The sequence below is a fragment of the Hypomesus transpacificus genome, chromosome 24, assembly GCF_021917145.1.
Source record: "Hypomesus transpacificus isolate Combined female chromosome 24, fHypTra1, whole genome shotgun sequence".
NCBI lineage: Eukaryota > Metazoa > Chordata > Actinopteri > Osmeriformes > Osmeridae > Hypomesus > Hypomesus transpacificus.
In genome coordinates this window covers 770749-785335 of record NC_061083.1, presented here as the reverse complement: position 1 = coordinate 785335, position 14587 = coordinate 770749, and the positions used below count along the sequence as shown (strand labels likewise).

At 42.8% G+C, this 14587-nt stretch overlaps 1 protein-coding gene across 3 annotated transcripts in view; it reads left to right on the top strand.

Moving 5' to 3' along the window:
- pde4d (phosphodiesterase 4D, cAMP-specific) overlaps positions 1-14587 on the top strand; it is a 148056-nt gene that overhangs the window by 39488 nt on the left and 93981 nt on the right. The window lies entirely within an intron of this gene.

The window sequence follows — 14587 nt, the reverse complement described above, 5'->3', positions numbered from 1 at the left end:
TTTTCTATACGTTTTGCATTTTATCGATCAGCAAAGACACACTTTGTGAAATATTTCAGACCTTTGATATATATAAACAAGTGAATTTTTTTAATAAATAAAATAATTATATTATTTCATACGTTCTTAGTTATGCCCTTAGACGAGGAGGCATTTATGAGTATATTGTATATTTTAAGGTAAGACTAAAAAAGAGGCGTTGACTGAATGTACAGAGAACTCATAAGCCAGCCTGTAAACAGCAGGAAAACGATCGAAAAAACACAATTAGATTATGAGTTTGACAATAATGTAGAGAGCGTTTCCGTGCCTTATGGAAGTATTTGAAAGTATATGGACTATGTGGTTTTCTATGTAAAAAATCACATTCTTGCTGGTGTTCTGGACAGTCCAGTCACACGAACACGCATGGGCGCACACACGCGCACGCGTTTTTTATTGGAGAAACTCACTCAGTAGCTAAATACCTCCCGCCATCACCATGGGAGAGAAACATTCTCGGTGGTGTATCTGGTTAAAGCAGTGTTTATGTAAGATGGTCATTTCAATCGTAGGTCAGAGGGCACAACATTGATCCTCAGTGTGGGCAAGATTTGGAGGGACCAGTACCTACGGACAACGTAATTACCCCTGTGACACATACACCATTGACTAAAAAGCTATATTGAAGTACTTAAATAAAGCCTACATGTACATTTGGAGCACATGGTGTTGCATTTAAACCATTTGAAAGCACAATGATCATGCCCTAATAGGTTACAACCCTATTGCACTGTGTGTTCCATATAATATTCAGACAAGGTACTGTACAGTCAGTCACAGGAAAGTTACCTTGGATAAAAGTATATGCTGACATGTATGATTATTATCCTCATTATATACCCACACTGCTCCACATTCACACCCACAGTCTGGGGTATTTTCTGCTCTAATTACTTGCTTGTGCAGCAAAGTAAGAAAGTAATGTAATATATGAGAAGGTCACCTCAGTTTCCTGTCTGAAGTGCTAGAGCCTGGCGCTAGCAGCAGTTGCAGCATTGGGTTATTATTTCGCCGGCCTGGTGTTTGGTCTGGGTATGACTGACACTTACCTTCGGGACAAGTTGTGCCTCTCAGCTCGGCTGGACCCGAAAATGAACTACAGATTGTGCCTGTGTCTGCAGGGAAGAGAGACAGTGCTATATAGAGAGAGTGTGTGTGAGAGAGAGAGTAAAAAAGAAGTTTTTTCTGTGTTTTGCTCAAAACTGCCTTGTTGACATCACCCAGATGCCAGGATAAACAGTTCAGTGCTGAAACAGTTTTGAACTTGTTTTCGTACTCAGTCTGAAAGCTCTATGAATGAGTCTTTGTTTAGATGCAAGCCACAGTGCCTCACAACAAAGACCACCCCCTCAATAAACAGCTAGTCAAAGCCTGCTCGGAGAGACACACCTCCATTCTCTGACCTGGGTGTCCTGCCTGTATCAGGATGTAAGCTACTGGATGGCTAACAGGCGGGTGGAGCTTGATGCCTAATGTTCCACATTTGGAACACACCCAGCCTGAACACGAATCAAGGCTAGGTTCTGTCTCTGTTTCTCTGCGTGCCCGCCCAACAGGCCCCATCCCAGACTCTCCTCAGAGGCTTTAAAAAGGATTCTTGTCAGTTAGTAAAATGGCTGCCAGTTATGATTTTGGTTTATGAGACTTCCATCCATAAAGAGCAAGGGGCATAGTTGGAGTACATCGTTTTTCTGACAATGGCCAATTTTAAGTAACGATTCAATGTAATTCACGCTTTAGGGGCATGAAAGAACACAGGCTCACATGCTCTCATATTTGTCTTGTTCCTCAACTCAGCCCTCGTTTGTATCAGCCTCCTGTGTTGCTGCGTAGCGGGATGTGATATTAGGTTTGAGATGCTACCCTTTGGCGATATCATTAGACCCCAGGTGTTGGTGTGTGAGCGGACATTGCCACTGAACATAAGGCTGTGTCTGCACACAGTCTTAGTCACACAGTCAGAGCTGTACTTGCTACAGCCTGTCCATCCAGACTGGAGATTTACAGATGCACAGAAGGACTAAGATGTGAGACTGACCATCAACAGATCAAGTCAATCGAACATGACAGGGATGTTGAATTGCAAAGGATATCACTTGTACCATTAATTCAGGTGTTCAGGCAACCATGGCAAACACTGAGCCTGTCACCATTTGTTGGTTGGTTGTTGTTTTTTGGTTTGATTAATTCACCTGCTTGGATCCTGTCTTCAAGTATGGGGCTAACCTAATCACAAAGCTTAAAAAGATGAAGCTTGAGGAAGAGATGGTCACGGTCCTAATTGTAAAATAATGCCTGTTTATAGCAATTTCTACTCTTGTTGTCTTCACCTGCATTGAAGATGCCAAAGAAAATCTAACCAGCAGTGGTCCTTCTTGTGTGGAGAGCTGCCTGTTCTAGTCTCTTGTGAGCAGATGGCCATCAACTTAAATCAAGCCTGGTACTATAAAGTATTAATGGCTGCTTTGATGCACAATATTCAATAGGCTTGTGTTGTATTTTCATCTTGCAAATGAGTATGTGGCAAGTTGGACAGCACACATGGTAGTTTTTGTTTTATCTCTGAATCACAACAGATTACTCTGATTTCCAGAGAGGTTTTCATCCATGCTATGTCTTTGACACCTCCCTTTCTTTGACGGGATAATGATTAAGTTTCTTCGCCTCACAATGGGGTAATTCTTCTATTGTATGTCTAAATATTAAGCATGTCAGTTAATACAAGTGACTGATTTCTATGAATCATACAGAGTACCAGAACCCTGCTCAAAGGCTTATCTTCGCTTTTTTGTAAGATATGATTTGTAACATTACGTGTATGTGTATGGTTGTGTTTGTTGGTGTCTGTGTATGTTTTTGTAGATCAGGAATAGTGGAGAGCGTTTGGATTTAGTACAGGAAGCAGAGGCATGTTTATGAGCCATTGTATTTCACTTGATACTCCTTTCACAGCTGCATATGGCTAAAACACAGACAAGCTGTTGGTCCACCATGCTTTTAGTGCTACCTGAACTCAACAGTGGGCAAAATGGGTCTAGCTTTACTGTAAGTTTAGAATGCATCTTGCAGGGGTTCAACCTGAATGGTTCTTGGTGTGAAAACTGATGATGTGAAATTTGATGTGAACCCTTTATAGGTTGATGATGAGAGGATGGAAGTGCTAAATGGTTTTTAAGTCATTCTAGTTTTCAGATGTTTCTAGATGGAAGCAGGAACACACAGACAGAAAGAGACAACAGAAAAGGTTTTTGACTCCCAGAACGACCGTACTGAGGATGTGTTGTTGTAATGCTTAGTGTTTTTCATCCTTGGTCTATCAAAGTGGTTGAAATATGACCACAAGCCATAAAGAGAGGAGCAGAAATCCATATCCACTTCACATCCAGTCACAATCCATTTGTACGTTCGATACGATACCAGGTTACAAGTACAACTTTTGATTGGACACATGTCCGCAGAATGTTGGCTGACTTGATCTAGTCCGAGTCCTCTGATGGTCTGGTTGCTTCTTCAGTGATCTTTTTCACAGGTAAGGCTCTCAGGTTGCTGTGCTGTATGGACTTGTAATGCATTAAAATCTGACTGAAAATGCAATGTGAATGTATACTTAAAGTTAGGTACTTCTGAAAGTCTGGAGATAGTTTTTCATATCTAGATTAGACTCGGTATAAAAGCCTCTTTTCTTGGATAATCCTCATTCCAAGGACCATTCTATCAATGACTTGCTACATCTGTGGCAAGGAAAAAAGTCCTCCGGGATACTGTAAACGGCCAACACACCATCAAAAAGTGAACTCAAGTGAGACTAAGGGCCTCATTTACTAAGATAGGGTGACCAGACGTCCTCTTTTACCCAGACATGTCCTCTTTTCAAGACCCAAAAAATGTGTCCGTCAGGGATTCCAAAATCATCCGGGATTTTGCCTCATTGGATATTCGTGTTTCTCTGGGTCTTTCACCAACTATTACGCCCTTACAAGTTCAGGAAAGGGTATATTCCTTACGTTCAACCTTCTTGCGCGAGCTCTGACCCCCCCATCCCCCCCCCCCCCCCCCCCCCCCCTCCGCTGACGCAACGAAGTGTCCTCTTTTTCACAAACTCAAATCTGGTCACCCTAGCTGAGAGGATTGCGCCCATTTCAGTTGTGAAATAGGGGGTAAAGACATAACACCGTATTTACAAAGGCAGCGCACTTGAGTAAAAGCGCTGATTACCGCTGCTGGGAGGGTATAAGGGAAAGTGGGTGTAGCTCCTGTTCGCGGAACTTTTTTTTTCTTTTCCTCCAATCACCCATGGTAGCAGTCATGGGCATCAGCAGCACACATTTAGCCGGGGGGTCTGGGGGTTTGTCCCCCAGTATTTAAAAAAAGATGTAGATGCAATTTCCCGCATTCTGGTACATTTACCACAACTATTACTACCATAGTTATTATACATATACTGAGGGGCTGGACATTTAAATATTTTGAAAACTAAACTTCCCAATAAGCAATGGGACATCTTCAACTACCTGTCACCTTTCAGCACTCAGCTCAGCAACAGAGCTGTCTCCACTGCCCCTGCATGCTGTCCCTGCCTCTGACTCACTCTCAATCTCAACCACCTAGGCTATATCAGGAGACATGGAGATGCATTGAGCATTCTTTCATATTGATAATTGACATAAGCTTAATGTAGATTGTTCATATGAAGATTTCTGAGATGTAAATCATGTTATCAGCGTATCGAATTCACAATTGGTATAGGTTTAGAAGCCTAATAATGATGTAGGGTACATACAAAATTTGCATCTCCCTAAAGCATGACTGGACAGTTCAGAAATTGTCAAATGTGTGTTCAAACCTATAGTCTTTTTCACAGATCACATCCTTAGAATGTAACCTTCCAGAAAATACATGGTTAAGGTGGTTGAATCAGTTTCCCTAAATGAAAATTATCAGCCATATACTCCATTTACCAATACCGAATTTATTATGCATGGGCAGCATACTAATATGGAGAGAAGGACGTGTCTCTTGTCTCATTAGATAACATCCTGAGGGTATAAGCTTTCAGAGGATATATGGTTTTAATGGTTGAATCAGTTTTGCCTTCATGTTACAGACCAACATGTAGCAATGAAATTCTGCGAATTGCCAAAATTACAAGTTGAGCAACCTTGTTTAATTTGGAAGACAATTCTAAAATAAAAGGTTTTTCTTTCTTCTTTTTATTCAATCGTTAGAAACAACACCAGCAAATTATTTTGTAGCTACCTGGAAAAAACATCCTTGTCATCTCTTTCTGCCTGAAAAAGACGCCTAGGTCTGAACACGGCCAAAAGCACAACATATTTCAGACCCAGATTAAGAAGTCAACAATGCTGTTCCACTTGTAATGGGTAAATAATGTATGCTATTGCCTAGCGCTAGATGTAGGTAAAAAGCTTGCTTATCTAGCTAGCTATAATCATAATGTTTGCAGAAGGATCTTTGTGACTTACCGCTAACTAATGCTATTATAGTCAGAGATAATAAGGTCTCATAAGGGTGCTTTGGCCACTGAAGGGAAAACTCGGGCAACTCTGACTTACTTTCCTCTTCCTCAAAAAAAAACCTTATGTCCATCTCGTCTGTGGAACAGTCTTGTCTGAAGTGCTAGCTGCAAGCGCGATGCGTCGATTTAAGACTATGGGAGTGGAATCTGTGTGCGTGATGCCGTTTGTCTAGAAAACGTGGAGTGGGTTTGCTATGGGTAATCTCTAGGGGTGGAACGGTACATGTGTTTGTACTAAACCGTACAGTACGGGCGTCACGGTTCGGTGCATGAAATTACACGGAGAATAGGGCCTACACGGTATAAAAATAAATACAACTCACAATACAATTTAATTAATGTAATGCGGAACTACTGTTAGATACTCGTGTTATTTAGGAACACTTAATCTGTAGATCTGCCTATTAGCTCTTAAACTGATTGTCGTCTGTACCTGTGTAGCCGTACTGTTTTTTGAGACAGTCCGAGAAATCTTTACTCGTAGCCTATTAGCGCATGTGCGACCTACAAATGTGGAATTTATTGGGTGTGCACAACAACAGTAGGTACATGTTAGCAACGACTCATAGATACGACAATCTGGATGAGAGCGTCTGCTAAATAAATGACTAATGCACGTTCTAGTAAGAAAGCGATATCAAGAGCCCTCAGCATTAGTACCGCAGCTAAAAGTCTAGTAAAGTTAGGCTATTTTTCGCTATACCTAGACTACGAACATGTCTTAATACTTATTTAGCACTAGCTACTACTGTATCCATGCCTGTGTTTGCACTTTTGCTCAGCAAGTAGCCTATTGTGGATGGTGTATGTAGGAGGACTGATCAACAAGCGCATCATACATTTAAGACATTTAGCTAAGACTTGCATGTACAGTAGCCTAGTTAGTCTGGAGCCCTGCTTCTGCATTTTTGTTTTGCTTTTCCCTCCATTGTACCAAACTCGTACCGAACCGTGATGTCTGTATTGCGGTATGAACTGAACCGTGATTTCAGTGTACTGTTCCACCCCTAGTATTCTTCCCATATTCTCCCTACTGATAAAGTGGAACGGATTTGATTGTGAAGCAATGGAAAGATCGCTGGACTAGCAGACCAGACATGCACTAATATTTTGATCGCAAAAGTGGGGGGGTCCAAACTACTTTTTTTTTTCAAGTGGGGGGGACGTGACCCCCCCAAGTTACATTGCCGCGACGCCCATGGTGGCAGTAACATGCAGGCGATTTTTCCGTCTTTTAACGGCACGTTAATTAACACTAGTGGGCGCTGATTGCTCGACGAGGATCTGGTTTGATAAATACCACGCAAAATGCGGAAATACACCGTCTGCTATTTGCGGTTGGGCAAAGGCGCAGATTAAGCTGCGGTCGCAATGTTAGTAGGCTAAATGAGGCCCTATGTTTCCGTGTGCACTGGCTAACTGGTTGACCTGAGTTGTATTTTTGGATGATAAATACACGGTTAAGGGAATGTTCTTCATGTTTGTCAGGCTGCTACAATTAACAGAGCTAATCTGTGCTGAACAGCTGCTATTCATCCCCTGGTGCTATGGAATTTAAGTGATCATGTACAGTTATCTCCGCCCTCATTCTCAAGTGGCTACTAGCTAGAAATGAACAGTGTCTTGTTTACTCTTTGCAAATTGTGTGCGGGCTAATGAAGGCAATGGTAGCAAGTGTTTGTGCTGGTTCTGGTTTGGAGCTGTAGATAGTGAATTACAACGACTGGACTGGAAGGAACAATTTGAGGCAATCAATCTTCAACAAAAACGAAACAACAATGTGCCATTTATCCTGGACCGGTCTCAAAGTGTCCATGGCTAGAAAAGCAAAACGTTTTCCTGTGGGCATTTCTCCTCAACAGGATTCTCAATCCAGCGTCTCGTGTCATGGCTTGAGTTCTGAATAGCCCAGGCATAGGAAATTAATGAGTCACTGTGTATGAAACTCTCAGAGTACCTCACTGGGGCTGTACTAGGAATTCTTTGTTCTACGCAAAACCCTGGAGAACCTGCGTTTCCACCAGGACACAATCTGTTCTTTTGCCGATAGAAAGTTGCAAATGTGAAGAACAGCCAGGATGACAGAGATATATAACATAAGAAATTAGGTCACTCCACATGGCTGGCTGTCGGCCATTGGCTCCAGCCCAGAATGGGAACCAGTGAGGATCTTCTCATCCAGGCCCCTCACTACCAGCATGTGATGGTCTTTCATATATCTCCCTGCAGCACCCCACGTCGCTCTGCGACTGGCTAATGAGACGCTTGAAGGCTGTTGTGAAGGACAGCCGCTGTGTGAGGAGCTGACAGCCAAAGCCCGGGTGGCTGCTGGGACTGATACTGGGGAGGGCCAGCTGATGGACACGCTCTGCTGAACCCAGTTCAGCCTATGGGGGGTGGGGTGGGGGGGGGGGAGGGTAGGGTAGGGGGTAGGGGACATGGGCTCTCAAGCTGGGCCGACTGCCGGTCCTGGGTCTGTTGTTAACTCAGCTGTTACCTCAGAGGCAGACCCTCCATGAATAATGCATCCGTCCTGGCTGTTAAATACACATCTGGATGAAGGCATCAGATGAAAGCTATTAGATGGAAGCTTGAACGGCTCCTGAGTCCCATCTCTTTCTGTTCGTTAGTGGAGTGAGAGGAGAGCTGGAAAGCAGCTATTAGCTGCAACCTGCTGGAAGCTAGAACCACAAACAACCTGACAGCATGCTGCAGTAAAGCCCCAGGGATACACTCAGAACGGAGGAACAGGGAGTTCACATTGGAATGTGGCTTTAGGGTGATGTGTCTATCACCACAGTGTAGGTTTTGACATGTTGTGGACGACTCTTTTAAGGTTGTTGTTTTTCTTTCTGTCTTCCCTTCATATCTTTTTCAGTTTTTTTCTGTCTTGTTTCCGTTGTCTGTCAGCTAGTTGTGCAATACCTTTTTTGTTTGGCAAAACACTCACACACACACACACAAACATCCCCCTCTCCTCACACAAACATCCCCCTCTCCTCGCACACAAATACACCCTCCAATCACACATGTGCATGTATGTGCCTATGGATTCCTATATTCTCTGACACATATCTCTTGGCTGATATGCCTCCTAGACCCATATGTACTCTGCCAGCCTGTCAGCTTATATTTTTAGACCTGCCACACACACATCCTCTCACGCACATTTTACGCACACTTTGCACACACACATTATCCCAAACCTATCAGCAAACATAAAAGAAATCATGCAAGGTGAGCTACATTACTCCAACCACCTCCCATGCAACCCAGATCTCCAGCTACTTTTTTTTGTACTGCAGTAGGCGGTACCTTTACACATGCATGAAAACATTCTACATGGATTTGCTCAATACTGTTTCTGTAATTTATATATCTGTGTTTGAATTATAGTCAAATCTATTGTCACTGAGTTTACGTACATTTGATTACACAAACTTGCCCAGTTAAGATTAAAGGGATTTCCATAAAAAATAACCTAGGTTTGGAATGAAAGAACGTGTGTATGATACATCAAATGGTTTTGGGGGTTTGTAATGCTGCTAATCAAAGAAACATTGTGCTTATGGAAGTCCAATGGTCATATACAGTATTATGCTGTGCTTGTGGCTAACCTGAAGGTATATTTCTGTGTGCAGGTCTCCCCAGAGACAGATGACAAGAGATCTGGGGTATAGACATGAATGCATAATTGATATGGACGTTGACTTTATTGTAGTGGAACATACCTAGACTGCACTAAAGGACTTAACTAGAAGCTGCCTATTTAGTTTTCCTCCCAGGTAGGCATCTACCGACACACAGGTCTAGTTGTAGGCTTGGTTCATTATCATGAACCCTTAGGGAGTGCAAACCCAGGCTGCCTTTCATGTGTTGGTGGGGGATGGAGACACATTCCCTGGTCCAAATTGTTTGTTGAAATTGATGCGCTGTATACAGACTGGATAAATGACGTCCGTATCATGCAATCAGAAGCGGATTGGGAATTCTTAGCATATTATTAGCATATAAAGTCGTATCTTAAGTACTATCTATACTGTGCAACAGATTCAGAATGTGCCATTTTGCATCTCGTAACACATACAGACTTGGGGAGTTTGATCAATCATAAGTTATTTCATGTCGTCAGGACTGTGATGGCCTAATAAATCCACCAAAGTCCATTTTCCAATTAGTGGGAGATAGATTTCATTGGAGAGACAGCGTCTTGACGGCTGCGATCTCGGCCTCATTAAGAGAGCACTCTGACTAGGGTGGCACTCAGGTTTGCGTCAACATCAGAGGTCCGGCTGGGAAGCGTGTAGAAGTACGTTGGCACATGGGTATTACCTCAACAATGTTGTGGGACTCCAGGATGGATATCCTAGAAGACTCCTAGGTCTTTCTCCATAAGTTCATGGGGGCCTCCCTCTTTTGCTGGGATTTGGAACAATTCTAATAACATGTGTGTGAGTGGTGTTGGGCAGGTTTCGATCTTGGGGCATTGGGATTCTCACATGTTTACAGCCAGAGGGGGTGGATGGTGTGTCGGTATCAGCAGGAATCTGATACAGTATGTCTCAGGAGTAGTGGAGGCTCATATGGTAGAGGCTTTTGGTTTATATTCTGGCTGGCTGAAGGAATTTGGTTTTAAAGAGACCAAAACTCAATCGAATACACATACTTTTCCTCTTAATTGTAGTATCATGGTCCATGGAGATTGTTTGAGTTGCCGAACTTTGGTGATATTGGTTGTAGAAATTCTGCCTTCTTTTGAATGTAATGGAATAAGATTAGGCAAGTCTTGTGTTGCTCAAAGTGGCTCAAAATCTTTTGACAAAACTTTTTCTTGACAAAAAACTCAACAGCAATGTCTCTTTCCAGAAATCATGGTTCTCAAGATTATCCACAGACCTTGTTGTGAGCAGTTTCATTTCTGGACTATTTTCTTTCACCAAACTACAGTAACCAACCATATCACGATCACGAAGCACGAGGAGATGAGATAGCTTCCTTCTGCATGCTGCTACGTTAATTTCAATGCACTAATGCTTGTGTTGAACAACATGTGTAAACAGATCCGGTAATAGTCTATCTAATTACATGAGAGACATGAGAGACATGAGAATGTAATGAAATGCAAAATAACGTATTTCTTTGATTAAACGCCGCAGTGTTTATTACACAATGTTCATTTTTGGTGCAGCGTTTATTCGAGGGCGGCGTTTATTTGAGGCGGCGTTTAATTAGTAAGAGAGATTTCCTGAATTGTAGCTGCAATGCGGCCATAGACAAACAAAGAATAGACAAGGAGGTCAAACACGAAGCCTAGTGTAAATCAAACCCGCGCGTTTAGTCGGGAGTAGGCTACAAGTGCAGTTTGAGTGCGGCAACTCCCTTTCTCATTGCCTATAGGTATGCGTGGGTAGTACTTTAACTGTCTCAAATAAAAGTGTTCTACATTGTGTAGAAGTCTGAAGCAGCATACCGAAACGTTCCTACACTTTAGCTTTCAAACAGAAAGCTGTGCAGAAAGCACTCACCAGCAGCAACAGATCTGTAGCACGCAAACTGGAGGTTGATGAAAGGTGAATTTGGTGCGGCGTTTAATCGAGGGCGGCGTTTATTTGAGGTTGGCGTTTAATCGTAGAAATATGGTAGTTAAAAATGAAATCCCAGGGAAAAAATACAAATACAATGTACAACATCTCCATGGACAAAAATGTACCCTTGTCATACTTCAAGGTTTCATTGAGATACTTATGGTATCGAACCAAATACTCCTCCTTCAGTGTGACTAGAATAGTAAGCTGTAGCTTTCCTGTCTCTGTTTCCCTACACACATTCCTTGAAGGTCAGACCTCTCGTTTGGTAAATAGTCGCCATGACTACATTAGGTAAAGGGGTTTCATTGATTAAATTAGTGATGAAATCTCTGTGGGATGTTGTGTGAGGAGAGGGTGGATTAAGAAAGGAGAGGCAGCGGAGGAGCGACATGCTGGTGTTTTTTTAAGATGGATCCCATGATCTCCGGAACGTTATAGATTGTGGGAATGCGGTCAACACATAGAAACCAGGTTAATAGAGCTCAGATCCACTCTGGCTCAGTTGAAATCCCTCCTCAATCTCACATAGTGGGTGAAGTCTCTGCTGTATGGATCAGAAATAGAACATGGTACCAACTCACAAATCCTGTAAAAATATGAAGGCTTGTGAATTGGTTGTTACTTATGTGTACTTGTAAGTCCACGTTTTCCCTCCTCATTGAAAGCTTAATTGATGGTGTCCTTGCCAGAAAGTCGAAACCTTTTGCAAGTGGATCATTTCGTAAGTGAGGCCCTGCCCTCATCTCTATTTCTGCTCAGTCATCAGATATGGATAAAGGTCAGGAGAGCTGGATCTTGGCTCATGCTTCAGTTAGATCTGAAATGTTCAGAGAACTCTGGTTATGTTACGAATGACTGAATCTAGTTTAGTTAGTCTGTGCTGAAGTGTGTCAGACCCAAATTGGGGACCTTTATCTCAAGTCTGGCTTTCTTCCCCCTCTGGATGGATGCTAGTAGCAGGGAGCTAACTGGGTTGGATCTAAAAACAACAAAACAACCTCTCTCTCCTCCACCTTCTAATTCTCCCCCCTCCATACTTTCTTCTGTCTATCATTCTCAGGCCCTCCCCACATCTGCTATTCTCAAAACCCCTTCACATCCCAGTTCCAGCCCCTTCCTTCATTATATATATTTTTCTTTCTTCCTTTCTCTCCATTCACCCACGTTTCTTTCTTTCTTGGCTTCACTTCTTGCATCTCTCTGTCCCTCTCTCTCGATTCCTCTCCCTCTCTTCCTATATCTCTCTGTCTTATGTCTTAGATATGAGCACAAATGCAGGATCGCAGAGGGAGGGATTGTGTGTTAGATAGCTCTTGTCGTCTTCTATGTATCAGAGCTGTAGAGGAGATCCATTTGTGTGTGTGTGTGTCCCTGTACTGTATTTGTGTTTGTGGCGTGTCTGAGCTTCTTGAATAAGATGAGCTCTTCTGAGCAAAGGCATGGCATGTTCCTAGACTCTCCCTGTGCCCTACGGACATGACTTTGTGACCACACACCACCTCGAGTGCCGCCTAGTATTCCCACATACAATTAAAACCATTACTAAAGCCATGCTCCTTCCCCCATGAATACACACAGTTTCGGCAATACACTGTGGCTCTCTGAAAGCTCGTAAATGTATGCATTTCCAAATACAAATGTTTAACTGTGAATTACGCAGTCAGGAAGAAAAATGGATCAAAGTAGTCCAATTTACTTCCCATTAATGGGATGAGAAGTCACCAATCAAATGTAATGACGGTAAACTGATTTCATAATCAACAGATCAGTGAAGCATTGTGTTGTGTCGCTGTTGCTTCTCTGCAATTAAACTCTCTAAGTCTTTTTTTATTATTGCTCTTATATTTTCCGAGACTGTACTGAGCTCAGATGAAAAAGCTGTTTAATAAACAGCTATTTCTCGCCTTTCTGGGCAACAAGTTAGTTTGAAATAGACTCCTTAGATTTGATGCCAGTCATCGAACTGTCTCATATGTGGAAGACAAAATCTGATTCTGCTGCAAGAAGCTGTCTTGCTTACCTTTCCCAGGAAGTCTCTGTCTCTCACCAACTTTGATTGGCTCCCTGTGGGGAGCAGAAGCACAGATGCAGACGCTGAGAGTCACATACAGGCATCAAAGTGTCATAAACGTGGCAAGGGAGGTTTGAGCTTGGACAACAAGCTGGAAGCTGTCAGCTGAGAGATAGGGGAAGGAGCTGACTGTGAGATAATGCCAAGATGAAAATGGAAGTTTGTCCCTTCTCCCTCGCCATACTTGATTCATAAGAAAGGGATTTAGGTTTTGTCTGGCGGATGGAGGATCAAGACAGTTTGATATCTCTGGGTTTAATATGGGGATGTGTTTCGCGTAGTGGGTGTTTGTGTGTGGTTTGGGGTGTGTTGTGTCTGAGGATGACTCAGAAACCGCAAGAAACGAATACTTTTATGAAGAAAAGTATCTCAAAGTCTTTCATAAAATGTCAGCAGAAACTTTTACCAACAAAGTGTAAAGTATGTTTTTGCCTTCAAGTGAATGTGCCCCAATGGTTTACCACAGAGAGCCTCTACTGATAACTGATTAGAGATCATCAATGACAGGTTTTTAAGGAAATCCTTCTTGGAGTTAATCTTGAGTGATGTTTGAGTTTGGTGGGTATTCTGTTGGTGTGGCTGTAACTGTAGTCTCTGGGAGTCTTGTCACATACCAGCCATCTGGTTTAAGTAGTGCTGATGTTTGTGATTGTGTGTGTTTGGTATTGTGTGTGTTGGGGCTGGAAAGGCAGGGTGGTAGGAGTTTGTATGTGTGTTTGTGTGGGGGTATTTAAGTCTGTGTTTGTATTTCTGGGTGTAAATATGTGCGTGTCTGGGTGTGGATGTGTGTGTGTTTGTGGGGGGGGGGGTCTTGGTCTCGCTATAGGTGTGCACAGCTTCAAAATAAGTTGAATAATTAGGAGGCTAGTAAGATTATCTGTTGGTCTGGGGGCCTGAAGTTCTGTTTGGATGAAGACCTAAGACCAGACACCTAGAAGACTGTCCTGTTCCCTTACTGCTCCCATATTTGTCCTCTTCTTTTTTTAACTCTTTCTCACTTCCCTCCCTTTGCTTTCCTGCTCTCCTCACCTCTCTGAATTGGCCAAGGAACATACTGGTCTCAGAACAGAGGGATTCTGCAATGTTGACATTGGAATCATCTCATTTACCACAGCATCACAGGAATTGAAGCTTGATTACAGGATCAGTGTGTGGAACCTCCATGGATTGTCTGGATCCCTGCGGTGCTGTCGCTTATCTGCTGCTTATTAAATAACTGCTGCTACTGCCGTTAGGCCGTTTTTGCAGTTGTTGTCATTTGATCTATCATGCTGGAGTCGTTTTTCCTTGTGTGGCTGGGACCGTCCACCGTACACCAGCATGCTAGAACCTTCGCCTCAACCTTCCACA